Source organism: Sphaeramia orbicularis, chromosome 17, assembly GCF_902148855.1.
Source record: "Sphaeramia orbicularis chromosome 17, fSphaOr1.1, whole genome shotgun sequence".
NCBI classification, from domain to species: Eukaryota; Metazoa; Chordata; class Actinopteri; order Kurtiformes; family Apogonidae; genus Sphaeramia; species Sphaeramia orbicularis.
In genome coordinates this window covers 38,731,511-38,747,374 of record NC_043973.1, presented here as the reverse complement: position 1 = coordinate 38,747,374, position 15,864 = coordinate 38,731,511, and the positions used below count along the sequence as shown (strand labels likewise).

Here is a 15,864-nt window from a genome sequence, read left to right as displayed (position 1 = left end):
GAAAAGTGTGGAGATTGAACCAAATAAATAACAGTGATAAAAGTAACACTGACTGCAAGTAACATTAAAGACACAGACAGATACAGACGCAGCGTTCTGTCCGTCCTCTGCGTACATTCCATCCGTTTTCCAGGTGCTGGCGGATGAGTACCCAGATGGAGAGGGGTACTAGAGGACGGTGTGGACTGCCGCCAGTGGAAGTGAAAACGAAACTTATCACTCATTTCTCTTTTCTCTACCTGCTGAAGCTAAGCTGTTAAACCTTACTAGTGAAAACGCTGCAATATTAGTATCAAGTAAGTGTTACCTCTGTCGTCTCCATGTTTGTTATTACTGACTTTCTTCTTCTCAAACAACTTGACTCTTTTTCGTGGTATTTGTCCAGTATGGTTAATTAAGAGCGGCGCCCCCTGGTGGATTAATTGAGAAATGCTCATTCCAACACATTAAATGTCAGTAGTAGCACTTTGTTCCAGTCAGACTAATGACAACAACAATAAAGCACATTTACAAAAGGAACTAAGAACTGGAATGGGATTATTAAGTAGTCGTATCGGTACTCGGTATCAGCAAGTACTCAAATGTAAGTACTCGTACTCAGTCTGGAAAAAAGTGGTATCGGTGCATCCCTAAATCTCTAATCAGCGCCATCCGTGCACTGATGCTACTGTGCAAATGTACAACACATCTGAATGACTCTTCTCCATCCTCAACCCATAAACTAACAGCTGTGTTTTATTTTCACCTCCTCCGTCTCATTTCTGTCTCTCCTCCTGCCCACCTCAACTATTTTCTCTGTCTCTAGAGTTCACTGCAGTCCTGATAATGTCCTCAGACCGGTTATTTGCAGGCCGTTTAACAACCTTTGATTTTTCCTCTTCCTCCTCTGCAGGCCTGTTGTCACATTTGACTGGTAAGAAATGTCGCTCTACGAAACACACGCACACACATAGTAACAAAACATATTTCTATAGACCTAAAATTCTGCACTTAGTAGAATCTAACACTCATTTTATCCTTTAATGACATTTCCTAGCAATACATCTACTACCAATAATCACAAAATTCTCACAATTGAGTTAGAACATTAGGTCCTCATGCCTCTTTTTTTTTTTTTTTTTTTTTAAACAATATATGCATGATTCCCACAGATCATAGAAAAATAAGAATATATCTGAATCCTAAATCAGTGACATCTATGCTTCATTGCCACCCACCCACTCTGTTCCCCTATATTGTGTTCATTTATTCTTCCTCATCTACAGTCATGGAAAAAGTTACTAGACCATCAAAAGTCATCAAAAACAATAGTTATGCAATCAAATACTAACTCCTGTGTGTATCAAGTGACTGAAACAGACAGAAAAGAAAACACGGAATGCCTAAAAGCACTGTTTTTGTCAGTACAATGCCACAGATATTGATGTAAGAACTGAAACGATTTTGGTTATTATCAAGAAAACCATGGAAAATGACAAGATATCAGTTCTGAAATTAAACTATTATGACCTATTTTTGTTGTTATCATTATATTTGTCCAAACAAATGTACCTTTAGTTGTACCAGGCATTAAAATGAACAAGAAATTGAAGAAAACAAGGGTGGTCCGATAAATTTTTCCACAACTGCACGAGTCCAATCCAGTTCATTGTAAATTCTTTCAGTTTGTGAAGACATCCACGGGTTTCCCAAAGACTTAAGTGCTGTATATGATCCGAAAAGGTGGTTTGAAAAATTCTGAATATTAAATTATGGGATTTTTATTTATTTTATTTTATTTTACCTTTATTTAACCAGGAAAACCTCACTGAGATTAAGAATCTCTTTTTCAAGAGTGTCCTAACTAAGACGGGCAGCAGTACATTAAATAGTCACAGACAGACTTCCATACATAAAACGAATACACAAAAAGCACACAGACAAGTCAAACCTTCCAAAGTCAACTCTGCAAAAAGTGCTCATGAAATGTAGACAAAAGTGCGTCAGGTAAAACATCTGCAGCCAGATATCTCCCTCTCTAAGTCATATAACATCCTCTTAAAAGTGTCCAACGAAACCAGATCCATCAGTTTCAGGTCTTCTTGTAGTTCATTCCAGGTGAATGGGGCCGCATACCTGAAGGCCTTTTTCCCTGTTCAGTTCTAACTTTAGGAACAGACAACAAGAAAAGATCCTGAGAACGCAGATTATAAACGTCTGTGGTTCTCTGACTGATGTAGGTCTGAAGGTAGGATGGGAGCAGACCTAGAATAGACTTGTAAATTAAAATATGCCAATGATTCAGTCTGCGAGCCGACAAGGAAGACCATCCTACACGATCATAAAGCAGACAATGATGGGTAAGAGATTTAAAATTGCTGATGAACCTCAGAGCTCCATGATTTAACAGAAAAAAAGAAAGTCTACTATAGGGAAAGAAACAGAAATACAGGAGATAATGCTAGTCAACTGAGGACACAATAAATAGAGCACGACTGAAGTCTGATGTTAAGTGAGGTCACTGGTACTCAAAGCTTCCTCAAGATAAATGAACACACACCATTAACGACTATTTGACAAATGGACTAAGACCTGACAGTGCAGTACAGTACAGTATATGTGAAATGAAAAGCAAATCATATCTAGTTTGAGGAACAAGAGTGCCATAAAAATAACTTATTTGCTGATGATAAAGCTGTCTGTACAATGTTTATGGTGCTGAATGTGTTTCCAGCTTCGAGCAGGTAGACCTGATCCTCCAGTACATAGTAGAAAAGAAGCATTATTTCTCTAAACTTGCAGGTTTCAATTGATATGATGGGAAAAATGGATTTGAATAAATATAATATATGGAAAGAAAAAGTACTAAAACTATACAATCTTGTATTATTTAAACAAACAGAGAAAAAAAAAGGCAATTATGCTCAATTGAAAAAAGAATAACTGCAGATACCAATTACCTAAAGTAAGACAAAAAAAGCTAAATGTAATAAAAATAAAAATGTAATAAGCCTTGATGACAAAAATGAATGAAAAAGCAACTTTAAATCCATCTCGTTGTTGTAGGTGCACAAACAATGCAACGTTGATTCTCCAATCTTGCTAAAACAGCCAAAACCTGCAATTTATTTGACGTCAATAACAGTAGTTCATGATAGAAAAATCCAAACTAAAGCTAATTAACTGGACAATATTATTACTTGCTGGGAATAACATATTTTGTACTTCACTGGAAACTTCTGTTGAGCTGAACGTCAAACTCAAAGTAATAAAAACCTAAATCAATAAACTAAAAAAACCTGGAACTGGATATCACACTATCAATAATCTAGAGCAATTCTAGCTGCGATTTTTATTTTATGAGCTATTATTGTCAAGTTAGTATTTCTAGTTGTGGAGCCTGATATTAGCTATAGATGACTTTCAGAGCCAAGTTCTATTAATACCTGGTTCTATTAATATTAAGTTTATACTTCTTCCTACTCCTTTTTGACCATGCAAAATTCAGACTTGCACATACTTGAAGATAGATTCTGTTCATTTAAATGTTATTTTGTGTTTGTCTTAATTTGCGTTGTTTTGTTTTTTTTCTTTGCATGTTCTAAATAAATAAATACAATTAGTTTGTAAGATGCCCCATCACTGAAGAATACAAAGTCTATCTCAACAACTTACTGTAAGACTATCATCGTCATCATCATAACCTTTATTTAAACTCGGAGATATACTGAGGACACAACCTCATTTACAATATAGCCGAGACAGAACAAGACATTTGAAACATCCAATGGACATATCAGGAATACCAAAAAGTAAAAGTGACAAAAACAAATTAAAACCAGAGAAGTCTACTTAAAAACAGGAGCAGCTGGAGGTAAAATAAGACGGAATTATGGATTTAAAACACAAAATATTTGAAACATACAATGCCATATTAGAAGTGCCAAAAAGTAAACGTGATAAAGACGAACAAAAAGCAGAGAACTCTACTTAAAAACAGGAGCAGCTGGAGGTCAAATAAAACAGAATCATGGATATAAAACACAAAATATTTCAAACACACAATGCCATATTAGAAATACCAAAAAGTAAAAGTGATAAAGACAAATGAAAAACAAAGACATCTACTTAAAAACAGGAGGTATCATGTGAGCACGTATAATAAACGTGTTCGTATTTATAAACGGCGTCAGACTTTCCTATGGATATTGTATCAGTTACTCGCGGATCTCTAAACTGCCCCTCTCACCTCTGTAATTCCATCACAGTCCAAATATTTCAAACTTTCCACCAGAAACCTGGAAAACCCCTTAAAAACCACCAAACGCTGAGGTTCTGACCTTTGACCCCAGCCGCTTCATTTGTCAGCCATATTGCATCGGGGGGGGGAGGTAAATCTAAACCTGCTAAAACATGTAAACGCCTTCTCTTTCCTCGTGATGGAGAGTAAGGTGAAACAAAACAGACAGTCTGTGGGAGTAAGGCTGCGTATTCCCAGCTCAAACATCACGGCCTGTTAAAAGAGTCCCTTTAAGAGACCATTTGGAGTCCTTAAAAGCTTAAAGGACTGCGACTCCTGAGACCCGCTGTCTCTTCAGGACCACTGGTGGGTAGACCGCAGGCTTGGGGGGTTAGCATTAAGCTTTTGAGCAGGGGTTGGATCAATTCCCTGGTGTCTACTACTGGCGTGACGCTTGGCGGGTGGAAATATAATCAGGGTAATAACTGGACAGTAAAGCAAAAAGTGGATATGGTGTCTGATATCCATATGAGTGTGTGTAGGTGTGTGGACGGTACTGCATTTCTTCTTTGGATCTTTATCAATTACGGGATAGTATTATTCATTACATCAGTACGGCTGTTAAAGATGCAGTGGGTTTTATTAATATAGGCATTTATCTGCAAAAAGTATGTTTTCAGTAGTGTATAAAAATCACATATACATTAGATCAGTGGTTCCAAACCTTTTTTGCCTCGTGACCCCATTTTAAAATCACAAATTTCTGGCGGCCCCAGACATTCAAAATGGAGACATTTTCTTTTTGGCTAAATTTAATTTGTTTTTGATCATGTAATAGTTTGCTATGCTATGTTGCAAATAAACGTTAATTTTAGACGAAGTTTAGGCTATATAATGTATAATATTATGGACGGAGGCAGAAGTGATTTTATTTTTATTTCTATTTTCCTTGGTCAGGATATGCACAGTTAGTCCAGCTTGGATTTACAAGGCTGACAATTAATACTGAAAGAACAAGAACTCAAACTATGAATTATGAAAGACCTGCAGCATCTGAAACCGACCACAATGAACATTTGAAAGATCAACAGTACCACAGTGGTTTAGTTTCAGCTTCACAGTTTGTCATGTCGTTCATGTTTTGTGACTGTCTCTCTCAACTCACCATATATTTTTTATTAGTAAGTTTTTTTATTTATTTTTAGCAATTACTAGAAATTCCAGGCGACCCCAAGGTTGAAAAACACTGCCTTAGAATGAAACACTTTTTATCAGTAGAGGAAGGACCCCCATACGGTAAGCCAATTATTGAATTATTTTTGATTTAACTTAAATCGCAAAATCGGGATCATTTCTCTGAAGGCCTTTCTGACTCCGTTTACTATTGTTAACATTAATTGTGAATGCACTTTTCTAGTCATATTTCACATACAATTATGTTTGTTTGCTTATTTATTTATTTTGAATAATACAATAAAATCAAACAACAAAAGAATTATATAAAAAAGAAAGTAAACCGTTCGAAAAGGAGCAGGATGAAGTTTAATTTATAATCTCCCGCCCCCTTACTCCATCCTTCACCTACCCTAAATTTCTATGTCAGATTCCCTAAGTAACTCAGAAATCCTACACGTAAGTTTAAATTTTGACTATGTATAAAACACAAAATTGCTGTCCATTTCGCAGCAGCATTTCACATTAAAATAAACTCTGTCCTTTCCATAACATTAATGATGCACATATCAAAACAAAAATAAACTCTGTTCATTTCATAACGAAAATACATATATTAAAAAACAATAAACTCTGTTCTTTTCATGACAAAAATACACATATCAGAAACAAAAATACACTGTTTCATAACAATAACCCAAAAAAATAAACTGTCATTTCTTAGCAGTAATATTCTTATCAAAAATAAACTATGTCCAATTCATAACCTTACCAGTATAAAAAACAAAAAATATACTCTGTCCATTTCATGTCAATAATACCCATATAAAAAACAAAAATAAACTCTCAGACTAAATTAGTGAAAAAGAGTATTTGTGAAATGCCCTTTGGTTTTCGTTCATGTAAATCTAAAACTAAATAGACGGCTCTGGTCCAACTTCACCTACTTCCCAGCCGCATGGAGGAGAAAAACTATCTGCAGGTCAAGAACTCCAGCTGTAGTTATTATATAGAAGAACTTTATAGGATTTCAGGGTCAACTCTGAAGGCCACTGGCTGAAATGTAGTCAACTATATTTAGAGTGAATAACCGTTTCAGTTCATCTAGCCATAAAAAAGAACAATTCGAATCAAAAATAGTCTATAACAATGAAAAACTGGGAAAACCGAGACTAAATTTTTTCGGCCAAATCCCCCATCATCATATTTCTACAATCATGGAGACAAAATTGACACTAGCAACACACGCTGCAAGATGTAACTTCAGTGCGGGATGAAAATACACATTTTGAGTTATATTGCCAACAGGTTTTTTTAAGCAAAATATTTTAATTATGCGATGAATTACTTGGTTAAAAACACCAAATATTCAATCAAAAGAGCACTATAGCGAAACTAATGGTCGGGTTGCTTATAAGATCCTACAGAGTAAGTAAACTTGATATATTAAAGATTATCTTTAGATATAGTAGTTAAGTGATTTAATCTGCTTGAGAAGCTCTATAATCAAAAATACAGTATATAAATCCAGTGTTTCTATTGATGAGATGAGATGAGATAAGACTTTGTTGATCCCACAGTGGGGAAATTTCACAGTTGACAGCAGCAACATAAAACACACAAGTGCAAGAGAAAGACAGGTAGAAAAAACACACAAATGAGAGTGAAATATAAAAGGAAAAATAAGAAATTTGGTATTTATATAAATATTTATATAAGTAAAGAATTAGAATTTAAACATTCTTAAAATTTTAATTTAAATGGTATTTACATTATTCACTTGGTGGTTGCACATGTACATGGTGTGATATTGTGATCATTTAATAAAGTTAGTTCAGTTAAAGTTCCTACAGCTTTGCTTGCTTATCTCAAAGTTGAATATTTGAGTTTAAATAAATACATAATTAATTTTAAAAAATGCATTTTCAGTGGTGACAAGCTAATAGATTTAAACTGCAGAGCTTGTTATTGCCCACAATAAATACGGAAAGACTGTTTCACCAAACTGTTCATCCTATAACCATATCTTTTATAAATTCTTTCAGTGAATATTATGGACAAACCTTTAAGAATGATGAAACCCAATGACCCACAAAAGCAACTGTATTTAACAGTTCAGCTCAACCACATGGTAAAACACCAAGGAAAAACAGTAATAATAATAAAAAATAATAATATGCGAATTGTCATTTAATACCTATCACCAATTTACAACAGTTTACCAGAGAAAACAACTTGATCCACTAATACACTAACAGGTTCAGTGAATACCCTAGACCAGGTGTTTGTTTCTGGAGCTACAAGTAAATTGAAAATGGGTAACAAACCTGTTTCTTGTTGGACACATAAATCCTGTTTGCAACCAACTTTACACCCAACACTAAGAGAAATACTTGTTCTTCTATGTCATAGAAGCAACACCCACCCACAGGCTGTGGTCAGTGATCAGATTTTGTTGATTTAAGTGATGACTTCAGCTCACAGAGAGTGAAAAAAGCCAGACGTGATTCACTTCTCAGATACAAAAAAGACGTTAAGATTGACCAATGACTGCTACTGGGCTGATGTCAGTGCGCCTGGGAAACTGTTGACATAGTGAGGAAGCTGAAGTAGTTGTGGTCAGGGTGTGGACTGTCAAGTAATGTCCTCTCAGTATTTAGCTTCTGCTTTTTTTTCTGCCGTCTTACACAACATTACTGGCCTTTAGCCCAACTGTAAACATACATGCTGTAAAGGAAAAAACGATTTTCTCCCCCAAAATCCCACACGTTTGAATGATTTACTTTTTGAACACACGATGAAAAAGTGAGGGGTCTTTTTTTTTTTTTTTCAAACTTAGTTATTATTAGATTTTCTTTTTTAGTACAACACAATATATACATTTAAGTACAGTTCAGTTAGTTCAGTGGTTCCCGACCTTTTTTGGCTCATGACCTCATTTTAAAATCACAAATTTCTGGCAACCCCAGACATTCAAAAATGAGACTTTTTTTTTTTTTTGCTAAAATTAATTAGTTTTTGATCATGTAATAGTTTGCTATACTGTGCTGCAAATAAACATTAATTTTAGACGACATTTAAACTATATAATGTATATTATTATGGACGAGTAGTTTTGTAGTTATTGCCCCATAATTCTATACAGTAGGTTAAGTATGGCAGGACCAGACCACAGTGGTCGATGGGTATTTTTTTAAGGACGTTTTATAGTGGTCTTTTTTACATACACGGTGTCCCAAAAAAATTAGACATAATTTCATCATCTAATAATTTGTTTAAAATTTGTTTGCTCTTTCTTCTCAAAAAAGTATAATCATTATTATTTTTCTGCTTTCAGGAACAGACATGCCATTTACTGCAACAGAAAAGGCGTTCTGCGTATTGAAGTACACCATACTCAGTTCTGACAAAAAATGATGGGACAAGACTAATCAAGTCATGTCTGAAAAGCGGAGAAAATGTTTACTTATTAAATGCTGAAATGTTTAATAAATTATCAGATCTACTGAATGTTCTAAGAATTCAGGCCTATTATTCAAATAGGTAAGGAAGGAAAGAAAGAAAGAAAGAAAGAAAGAAAGAAAGAAAGAAAGAAAGAAAGAAAGAAAGAAAGAAATTTTCAGGAAATGTTGATACTGGCACAAGGATACTGGTCATGATTGGGGGGGGCTATTGATACTGAAGAAATGTTCAAATTTTCAAAATTTTCAGGAATTGTTGATACTGGCACAAGGAACAAATGATTAAATTTTGGTGGTGATTGGGGGGGGGGGGGGGGGGGGGGGGGGGGCTGATCTGTCTTGGTGGAGGTCTGGGCTCTCTGAGTGCTTTTCTAGTTTGTTTTTGTTTTGTTTTCTTTTTGTTTATTTGTTTTGTTTTGTTCCATGTTTAGTGGTAGTTTGTTTGTATGTATGTGGGAGGGGTGGGAGGGAGGGGATTCGGTTGGTTAAACTAAGAAAAATAATTCCAGACACTGTATCTAAAATGCATCATAAATTGTTTTTCCTTTCTTGAACATAAAAAAAACTCAAAAAAGTATTGTATGTTCAATGCTAAATTGAAGTCATTAGGGGCTTTGACTGAGTCACTTGAAATATTATCCTAAACAAATCCTCTTTCATCACCCCTTTCCCAGAAAGATTTCCACTTCAGTGAATCAGAAGTGGACAGGCGGCCTCACCAAATCCCCAGTGGACATAGGTGTGCGCGATAAAGAGAGAATGCTTGTGGTTTTGTTGTGTGTGAATGTGACAGAGAGTGAGAGATGGACAGACCTCCAAACTATAATCCTCAGCTTTCATGTCGTCTTTCTAGGAAGTGTGGTGGGGGGGGCACGTGAGTGTGTGTGGTATTGGCTTTCCCCTGTCCCTCCAGGCTAAACAGGTGGGATTTAAGAGGGCGAGCTAAAGCCTGCCGAGCAACACTAGCCCCAACAGGGCAGCAGAGGACAGGATTAGGGGGACAGGAGGACTGAATGAGGGTCCCACTGTCACACTAAATCTGTGAGCGCCTTCCTGCCAAGGACACAGGTGATGAGGTATGCAGATCATCACAAGCTAAAGCTCTCTGTGTTAGTGTGGACATGTGCAGGAGGTGCCAAAGTGACACCAAACATACCAAGTCATTTTACATACAGTACATCTATACCTTAAAGCTGCAACAGATCGACATGTCCACAAACATTTATACATGTATATAAACATGTATGTGCGTGAAAGTAAATGCTTGCGTATATAATTTTTATTACTATTTGTGTTATTGTTCTACAAAAGTAGGACGGCCATGAAAAGCATTGATTTTTTCACCAACTACTCCTCTGTTTTGTATTTCACTGGATTGTCTATATTTTATATGATGATATTCAGGCAACAAAGATTCACAAATTACCTTGTAGAAGCCAATAACGTAATAACTGCCGATAACTAATAACGGTCAATAACGGTCAATAATGTAATAAATTTGCCATTTTTAAAATGTAATGGGCCAATAATGTAATAACTGGCCAGTAACGTAATAAAAGTCCTGAACCGATAATGTAATAACTTTTGGCCAATAATGTGATAACTTATTACATTACTGGCCTGGTAAAAAAAATAAAAATAAAAATCTTTGCAAATGTAATAACTGACCCAATAACATAATAATACATTAATATTACTGTATTTAAGTTTCATTTATTAGATTTAACTGTGATAAAATCTCTCCCTCTCTCTCTTACTCCCTCTCTCTCTGTTGCAACCATCCATCCAACCATCAAGTTAAAAAGACAAATACATGGAGAGAGAGAGAGAGGGAAAGGGAGAGAGAGAAAGAGAGAGAGAGTGGGAGGGAGGGAAAGGGGGAGAGAGAGAGAGAGAGAGAGAAAGAGAGGGAAAGGGGGCGAGAGAGAGAGTTATATCTAACAAATGACACTAATACAAAACAGTGATAATATAGTATTACGTTATTGGCTTCTACATACCTTATTGTTATTTTGTTTTTTTTATTTGTTTTGTGTTTATTTTCTCCTTCTTTCTGTGAGCAATATTGACACCCTTTGTTTCTGTTTTCCAAAAAAAAAAGAGATAACAGTGTACTTTGTATCAATAATGTCCTGTGTAATATATTGTGAGAGTGTTTTGAATAAAAATTTGAATAAAAAAAAAAGCTGCAATAGATCAAAAGTTAAGTTTAGTGTAACCTAGTGCAGGCAGTAACATACCACACATCTGTTTTATCAGGTTAATGCAAATATCACATGTTATAGCACAATTAAGTGTCATTTATGGACAAAGCAAATATGCATACATAATATTAGTCAAACGATTTAGAACTGCTTCATTTCTGTAAATAAAGTACTTATATTTGAGGGTAACAAAAGTCTGTTTTGTTTTTTAACTGTTTCGTACTTCCTGTATTACGCAGATAATGCTTGAGCAGGTGTATTTTTTTTTTTTTTTTAAATCATCATTTTTACATTTTGGCAGATCACATTAGCATGTCACCACTTCCTTTTGTTCATTTTCAGGTCATTCACTAGATTTGAACTGCTTGATTTTTAACAAAATGAGAGAAAACAGGATGTTCTAAACCTTCAAAACTGTATTGTGTTTTCACTATTTCAGGTTGCGAAATTTTGACACATCAGGACTTGGTATTTTTATTTCACTGTTTTTAATTGTACAGCTGTTTTTTATGTCTTTTTTTAATCTATTCTTGTATTTCAGTCCATCATTTTGCTTTTTTGATTCTTCTGTACAACACTGTTTTTAACTGTACAGCTGTGTTATGTCTTTAATCTATTCTTGTATTTTATTCTTTTATTTTGTTTTTTACCTGTAAGTCATTTTGGAAAAAAGCGTCAATGGAAATGTAAAATGTAAATGTACTATTGCCATTTCACCATTTAGCCACATGAGGGCAGGCTGTAGCAATGATGAGAAAACAGTTAATGCATTTATTAAATATGTATGCTTAAGCTGCATGTGTATGTGGCTCAAACATGTTTTTTCCTTCAGTTCAGGTAAAATATGTTGACTACAAGTAGAAAAACTTGTACGTCATAGGTCAATATCAAAACCTGTGTCACAATGTGTTTAAAATAATACAAAAACATCCAGTTTTAATGTAATGAAACAAGCAAAGGTGAAAAGTGCAGCTTTTTTTTTTCTTATTGCAATAATCAGAGGACTGGCCAGACTGACGCCAGAATGGATGTTAATAATTCTCTATAATGCTTTCAGGAAAAATCTGTTCTATTTTTAGAAAAAGCAGACATGCAGGTGTGCAGTTTACGCTGCTCTTCAGCAAGAATGTAAAGTGAAATGTGAGCTTTCACTTTTATCCACACAAGCACATTTTTCACAGAGACAGTTTAACTATTTGCTTTTGATTTGCATTTTTCCTCCTACAGCCTCGAGAACCCTACAATACACAAAACAAACTCTAACATTAACGTTTTGTGGTGTATGTGCGTGTGTAGAATTACATTTACATTGTCATTAAGTTGAATAACAATGACTAATAATAATAAAAGTGAAAAACCTCCATTGTGTTTTGTGTATGTGTGGAGCAGGGGTGTGTAAGTATGCGTGTGTTTACGATAACGTGGGCTCGTCGCTGGCAGATAAACTGCAGAATTGCATCACTGCTGTGTGCGTGTGTGTGTATGTGTGTGTGTCAGGTGAATATGTAAGCTGCTCTTCCGGTCTCTTCGACCTAGAAGGTGTGAGCGATGGAGTGGAGTAACAAAAGATAAGAGGCATAACAAAACACACTGTACTCTGTGGCACTGAATGTGGGTTTGTGTACAGGTACAAGACAGTGATAAACAAAAAAGAAAAAAAAAAAAAGACAGAAAACAGTCGAGAGTGGCACCGAATGCACCACTACAGAAAAGAAGATACAATTAATTTAAGATATAAAAGGAAACTAAGACATTGAACTGTGCTGATAGAGGCTAAGTCATCATGCCCTGCTTTATCAGGCTTCACCTCAGTATAAAAGATTATGACATTAATTAATTATGCTATTTGCTAACTTAACCCATAAAGACCCAAACCATCAACTGATCTAAACTGTTTAATACCTGTTGATCCACTAATCCTATCAATACATGTAAATAAGTGGTTTAAAATACAGCTTGTCATCTTTTCATGGTTAGTTTGTTTAGTTTTATTTAGAGCACATAGAATCATCAGATAACAAAGAACCATACAAAATTTTTTGGCGCTCAAAAAAAAGTGGGAAGAACTATAACTTATAGACTTCCACTGCCTTTTTACAAACTAATAATTAAATTAATTCCTCTTCTGTTGCTTTGTTAACACCCTTTTTTTATGTATATTTTTACAATAACACAAAACATCCATACAAACCATTCACATACACTTTTTTTAGTCATCTCACACACAATCAGATTTGCATAATCAGCCGTTTTTAATATAGACTATAATATTTATAAGCACTTTAAATATTTACTACAAATACAATCATTAATAAATGTCATAATATCTCCTTATGATAGTCTGAATTAATTAATTAATTACAATAATATCTTATTTTATGCATTCTTCAATAATATAACTAGATATTCACTTAGACAGATAATGTTCTATATTTTTTTATTATAATGGATTTATACATCCTTTTAAATGCACAAATTAAAGAAGACATTTTTTAAGTTTTGCTCCAGATTATTCCACAGATGTACCCCTCTAACAGGGATACACTGGCTTTTTATGTTTGTTCTACATTTAATTTTCTTGAAGATTTCAGTTCCCCTTAAATTATTATTACTATGCCTGGGTTCAAACATCTCCTGTAGACTGGTCATGGGCTTTATACATTAGAATAAGGGTATTAAGGTCGACAAGATCGTGTAGTTTTAGAACATTAAATTTTATAAATAGGGAATTTGGTCATCAGATATGACCCATTTGGACGTTCAGAGGCTCTGTAGTTACCGTGGAAACACCATCATCTTCTACAACATTGATTCACCAGTAAAACCCATGGAGTTGGATCAATGACAGTGGATGGACACAGTTGGTTTATGTTCAGTTACTGATATTTTTGACTGAAGAAGTCAATTTTTCTTCATTTTTCTCTATTTTTGATATAATAACCCTCAACTTTAATCTGAGTTTTAATGAGAATCTACATGATCAGTGAATTGAATATGGGAAAATACATGATTTTCACTGAAAAAACACAAAATACAGAGCATGACATTATAATAAATGGTGATAAATCACTTAGGAAAGGTTAAAAATAGGAAAAAGTTCATTTGGGAAATGACACAAAAGTAGCACTGGGTCTTTTATTATGGGTTAAGTATTCTGTTTTCATAGTTAGAAGCCCTGATCACAGATTACTTTCGCTATTGAGGTACGGAGCACATGCCTTCACATGCCTTCACACCGCCATCAGAGTATACAGACATGTAAAGTGTCATGAGATAACTTTTGTTATGATTTGGCGCTATACAAATATACAATTTAATTGATTTGATTGATTTTTATTAAAACATCCAGGCTGTCTAAACTAGTGTCATTACTTCGTGAAACACAACACACAAGTTAACTTAGAAAGGCTGAGCAATTATATTCCAATAAATATCGTTATTATGTCTTTACAGTTCATTTACATTGCTAGATTTTACTTAATTTTACTTCTGTACATTTTGATATTGAATTTAGAGTTATCGAATGTCTGCCTCTATATTTCTGAAATGTTCTTCCGTTTGGTTAAAACTGCACTGCATCACGACTCAAAACAAGACAAGACAAGAATATGAGGATACAAGACCTTTGCATATACTCCTTCCCTGTGCTTTCAGGCTGTAGAGATTTTGACCAATCAGAGACGTTTTCAGGCAGGTGTTGAAATAAATACATGATTGGCAGCTTTAAGTGCTGACTGTGGATCAGATTCCAGGAGACAGAACCAATGAAACTACTTCAGGTCATGCATATTTAGGTTGTTTTTAAAAAATTATTATTATTGTTTGGAATGAGAGGGGAAAGCTGCAGATGGATGGTGTATATTGTCAAATTCTGTCCCAATTTTATTTCTGACGGCTTTAAGTGTTCTGACCATTAAAAAAAGAAACGAAAACTTCAAATAACCGTATTTTATGTTATCTGTCATTGAGAAACTCAACTCATTTTGAAACTCATATATCTTGTCGTGTCTTATTTCCTTGTCATCTTGTACATTTTACATAATTTTCAACTTTCAGCATTTTTTAAAACAGTTTTCATCTTTGACAAATAATTTAAAACCACAAACAACACTATTACTTTCACTCAGGACCAAAAAACACTTATCAATGCAAGATTAGTGAAAACATGCTGATAATTTTTTCTCTTTTTTTGCATTTTTCAGTGAAACATCAGGTTTTTCCCTATGTTTAATTTACCGATTACTCAAGGATTATGTCAAAACAGAGAAAACTGAAGTGCTTTTTCCACAAAATATAGCATTAAACAGAAGGTAAAAACAAGCCTCTACAACCACTGTCATTTTATGACATTTATCCAACTAGGTTTTATTTTTATATGAATCAGTATTACAGAACATGGTGGCATTTCCACATTTACAACAGAGCCTCTGACCACCTACAGAGGAGGAGTAGGGCCACTGGAAAAAAAATAAAAATAAATTTAAGGTCCAACATTTTTTTTTTTATTATTCTGAGAAAAAAAAGTCAGAATTCTGAGAAAAAGAGTCATGATTTTGAGAAAAAAAGTCATAATTCTGAGATTAAGGTCATAATTCTGAGAAAAAAAGTCAAAATTCTAAAATGTAAGTCAGAATTTTGAGATGAAAGTCAGAATTCTGAGATTAAAGTCAGAAATCTGAGAAAAAAAGTCAGAATTCTGAAAGAAACAGCCAGAATTCTGAGATTAAAGTCAGAAACCTGAGGAAAAAAAGTCAGAATTATGACTTTTTTCTCAGAATTATAACTTTTTCCTCAGAATAATGATTAA

At 34.4% G+C, this 15,864-nt stretch overlaps 1 protein-coding gene across 1 annotated transcript in view; it reads right to left on the bottom strand.

The window, feature by feature from the left end:
- The window catches only part of tnk2b (tyrosine kinase, non-receptor, 2b), a 96,163-nt gene that overhangs the window by 53,830 nt on the left and 26,469 nt on the right, over positions 1–15,864 (bottom strand). The window lies entirely within an intron of this gene.